The following is a 4,933-nucleotide window of genomic DNA, read 5'->3' as shown; positions in this document are numbered from 1 at the left end:
CTTTAATGGAGTGCCCTTGGTTCTTTACAAAGAGTTTTGACGCAGTCCTATCTTAAGCTTTGTTTGTTGTACCCGTGGGATTGAGTTAATTATCACCAGGAAACTTCTTTTTACTAATTGTGCTGTGCTTAAATGTGCCTAAAAGAAACTACTCAGGGTCAGACTCTTGAAGTGTGAGCCAAGACCAGCTACTGAGTCCTGTTGAATTGAACTACCTGTGTATCTCCCTCTGATCTGACTCCGCTGGTCTTGGTGGTTGCAGGGATCGCTCCATACCAACCCATGACCCTGACCAAGCCCATTGGATGGAAGGGAAGACTGACCTAGGCCCAGGTCAGTACTGTTTCTTGCCCTTTGCTCCTAGTCTTTAGCCGGCAGGTCGAACACGGAGAGGTGAGAGGAGGCAGATGCGTTTTAGGGCTTCTCATTGTCCTCCTACCCATTCCCCAGAAGGGCTGGAAAATTACACTCTGTTCTCTGAGGAGCTAGGCTCAGATGACTCTGTCGGAAGCTTCCAGCTTTAGCCTAACGCTATTACTCATGCCAATGTGAGAACTGAGTAGCGTGTTTCTAAAGAGGAATGTTTAAAATACACACACTGCTCCAGGCTGAATTCTTCCTCATACCATTTAAGGGTACGTGTGCTCGGGAGCACAGTCGTAGCTTGTAGAGGAGGGAGAGTCAGCTTCACTGAAAGCTGCCCTGTGGCAAGCACGTTGCCAGGTGCTGAGCGTGGGTGAGTGGGTGCCAAGAAACTTTCCCCTGGGGGCATTCTGGCAGCTGGGATTTGAAAATGCAGACTGTGGAGTCAGACTTGGGTTCACTGTCAACTTTCAGCACTCAATGACTACTAAGGACCTCCCACAGACTAGCAAGTGTGTCTAACTGTACACAAGAGGGTCAACTAAGTCAGAATGGATCCATGTCCCCCTAGTGGGGCAGGCTATTGGGGTAGACTTGTAGAATTAAAATAAGTGCGTAACTATAAATTGTAATTTATAAAAGTTATGCATATGACGACGAGTTAAGACTCATACTGCTTCCAGAGGTGGTCCACAGGGATGGGTATGTGATGACATAGTGTGCTCTCTTTAGCTTCTTTTGAGACAGGGTCTCACTATGTAGCCCTGGCTGGTTGGCCTGGGACTTGCTAGTTAGCCCAGGCTGGCCTCCAACTCACAGAGATCCCTGCCTCTCCTTCTTAAGCATTTTGACAGTTTGTTTCGACCTTGTTAGAGAGGTCAATGGTGATGCAGGAAGAGCAGGAGTTAATTGGTTAAAGGAGAGAAGAGAAAACAATAAGGCCAGACAAAGGCTCCATAGATACTGCCCATCCCTGCAGCCATTAGCCACATGTGAAAACAAAGTTCTTAAATTTGGTTAGTGTGACCGAAGAAGGTAAATTTTATTTTAAAATTAAAAACCAGTCAATCAATCAATCAATCAATATGATTAAGCATATTTTGGACAAACCGAGTTAAATAAAGCAGTAGTCAAGTTAATCTGTTTTGATTTTACTTTTAACAGCGTAGGGTCAGGTGTGGTAGCACTAGCCTTCAGTCTCCAGTACTCTAGAGACAGAGAGGCAGGAGGATTTGGAGACCAGCCAGAACTACAAAGTGAGCCCAAGTTTCGAATCCCAAATCTATTTAAAAAAAAAAAAAAAGGAAAAAACTGTAGGGGCTGAAGCCAGGTTTAGTGTATGTCTGTAATCCAGCACTGAGAGGCTGAGGCAGGATGAGCTGAGAACCCCCGGGGAAGCCTGGGCTGCCCAGTGAAAGGTGCTTTGGGTACAGCTCATCGGTGAAGCACGGGATCTGCGTTCCCAAGGCTCAGGGCTCAACAACAAAAAACTGCTAGAATGACCGCAAATTACAAATGTGCTCTACTTTATGTTTCTCTTGAACCAGGGAATGGTTAATTTTAGATACGGTTAATTTTGATCGTGAAACTCTCTCTTCTAATGCAGCGTGGCAAAAGAGGAGGAAAACGGCTTGCACTTTGGTCTTATCCTTTACTATGGCTGGGATGACACCTAGTGCACCCACTAGGCCGCCAGGAAACGTCTCCTGGATGGCGCGCTTCATTTACTTTACCAAACAGAGCACACGCCATTAGGACTTGAGGAATTCTGGAGGGGATTCCTTGTTCACTGGGTGACCTTCCTGGATCTCAGTTTCCCTTGCTCGTGGGAATGAGGAGGAGGCAGATCTGGCAGGAGCCAGTTTGCTGCTGGCAAGCAGTCGTCCTCTGTCTGTTCATCTGTCTTACCTGAAAGCTTCGGGAGAATCCCAAAGCCTCAGGGCGGGTTCCGCCACGGGTCCCTCCGGTGACCCGACGGAGCTCCGGCTGGCCGCTGGCACCCGGGACCCCAAACCACAGAAAAGCAGCGTATTTTGCTTTGTGGCCGGGGCGGGGCAGCCGGAGAGCAGGCCATTTTACTACTGTGAGTCCAGCCCGGGTCACTACACACTTCTTTTCCACAATAATGCAGCCCTGAGCTGGCCCTGTGGCTGCCACACGCGGTTACCATGGCGACGGCGGCGCTACCTGGGGGCTAGACCAACGTGTCTAAGGGGGTACTACTCGCCCGGCCTACACCATTTGGCGTAAGAGTAACTCCAGAACACTTTCCCAAGGTCTTCCGCGCTCGCTGAAGCAGAGGGAACCCGCGGGAGCCCCGCTGCTCCGCGGAGGTTCCTCTGGGACGTGGCTACCCCTCCACCCTCAGTGGTAGAGGCCATAGCCGCCGCGCATGCGCGCGATGGGAACCAGGCGCCGGCCAATCGCCTTCTCGACGGTTGACGCGACGTGGGTGGATCCTTGCAGAAGGCTTGGGGAGAGCTTTGGACTCCGGCTTCCCAGACGCGCCAGGTACGTCTGGGAGCGCTGGGCGAAGGCCGGGGCCAGCCCGGGAGTGGGGGGCGCCCAGGTTCCCCTAGAGAGGGTGGCGGCCAAGCCGGGTGGTTTGCGGGCGCATCCTGCGACGGTGACTCGCATCCTGGGACGGTGTTTTTGACCCATCACCTGAAAGATTTCTCCTAACTGGTACTGAACTCCTATGGTCCTGTGGCCCGTGCGCCTGCAGACACGCAACTGGCTGACCCTTTTGCCTTTGAAAACCAAAGATTCTCCCTTTACTTTCTTGTCGGAGTGAAGATAATGCATTTTATAACCTGATGCGAACTAAAGCTTCGCACAATAAGTACAGTTCCCTGTAGAGGGGCACAGCTTGATCTGCTTCCCAGGGTTATGGTGAGCATCAACTGCTCCAACAACTTGTAAATAAGAAAACACTCCTCGCCTACAAACTGGGTGCTTTTATTATTCCTGGTTATAATTAAGAGACTCGAGAGCTGGAGAGATGGCTCAACGTCTAAGAGCACAAGTTGCTGTTGGAGAGAAACCAGATGGATTCAATTCCCAGCTCTGGACGGCCAGTAGCACCAGTTCCAGGGATCTGTGGACCTAAGGCACATAGTACACAGACTTACACGCAGGCAAAACACCCATACATATTAAAACAATAACAAAAAAGAAAGCAGTTGAGGCTCTTCAGCGATAAAATGCTGGGATCCCTCTGAGGGTGAGCAGCGGTGTTGGTTGGAAACCAGGTATAGCCTCATAACTTTCTTGATCCTGAGCCCTTCCTATGAGAAGGCTTCACTAAAGAACCCTAGGACTAAAGGTGTCTGATCAAAGGCAGATGTATCTCTGTGAGTTTGAGGCCAGCCTGGTCTACAGAGTGCATTCCAGGGCTACACAGAGAAACCCTGTCCCAACAAACAAAAACAAAACAAAAAAGAAACCTAGGATCTCAGCAGAGTTGATTGTAAAGTCATCCAGAGAGTCTGTAGGGTGTTGCTACGGCTTGCACTCACTCTGTAGAAGGGTGTGTGTGAGAGAGTTCCAGATTTGTGAAGGGAACTGGAGGAAAGGCTCAGGAAATAGGAGTGCTTGCTGCACAGGCATGGTGACCTGAATCCGAGTCCCCAGCACCCCAGGAAAAAGCCCGTGGCGGACTCCACACCGGTACTCCCAGCACTGTCGGGGGCAGAGAGAGGACTGCCTGGACTTGCTGGCCACAGTCTAGCTCCAGGTTCAGTGAGAGACCCTGCCAAGGGACTGTGACAGGAGGCGATAAAGCAGCACACCTGGTGTCCTCTTCTGGACTCTGTACAAGCACGCACACTCATAGACACATGCACACACACCTGCAGGTGCACGTGCATACAGCACATAAACACGTACATTAAAAAAAAAACTACCCTGGAGCCTTGCAGTTTTAAAACTTCTCTTTATTATACTTAAATTAGAAAGATGCCAGGCAGTGGTGACACATGCCTTTAATCCCAGCACTAGGAGGCAGAGGCAGACAGATCTCTGGGTTCAAGGCCAGCCCGGTCTACAGAGTGAGTTCCAGGAGAGCCAAGACTATACAGAGAAATCCTGTCTTGAAGAAAAAAAAAACAAGCAAACAAAAAACCCTTGACCTCTTTCCAGAAGCTAAGTGATGTGACTTTTACAAGCACAGGAGGTTGGGATTGATGCTGTATAATGGTGACAGTGTTGTTGTCAGTTCCACCATGGCGCTCTCCTTTCCTTGAGACCACCTTACCTCTCATAACAGGACAAGGGGCTTGACACAGGGACCAAGTGATAAGCATCACTGTCAGCTGGGAATGAAGTACCAGTGTAGCTTCGCAGCTTTAGAATTGTATGTATACAGAAGTTAGAGTTCTTGGTCCATTTCTGACCAGCTTATGGGATAGAAATTTCATTCCTTGGTCCAGACTGTAGTTCTGGTGAGGCCAACTTGGGAAAGGTTTGCCTGACGCTAACATAACTGTGAAGCCACACAAAGTTTGGTTCAAATGCCCATTCCCACTGAAGACCTTAGCTTTCTAAATGTCACCAACCAAATGGGGTGAAG

The 4,933-nt window shown here is 49.6% G+C and overlaps 1 protein-coding gene across 1 annotated transcript in view; it reads right to left on the bottom strand.

Moving 5' to 3' along the window:
- Fam227a (family with sequence similarity 227 member A) overlaps positions 1-2,458 on the bottom strand; it is a 53,829-nt gene extending 51,371 nt beyond the window's left edge. Inside the window, exon 1 of the mRNA XM_026782435.1 lies at positions 2,272-2,458. The gene's annotated coding sequence lies outside the window, so the exon portion shown is untranslated. The remainder of the gene's footprint in view (positions 1-2,271) is intronic.
- Between the last annotated feature and the right edge of the window lie 2,475 nt (positions 2,459-4,933).

The sequence above is a fragment of the Microtus ochrogaster genome, chromosome 15, assembly GCF_000317375.1.
Source record: "Microtus ochrogaster isolate Prairie Vole_2 chromosome 15, MicOch1.0, whole genome shotgun sequence".
Lineage (NCBI taxonomy): Eukaryota > Metazoa > Chordata > Mammalia > Rodentia > Cricetidae > Microtus > Microtus ochrogaster.
This window is presented reverse-complemented; position numbering and strand designations above follow the sequence as displayed.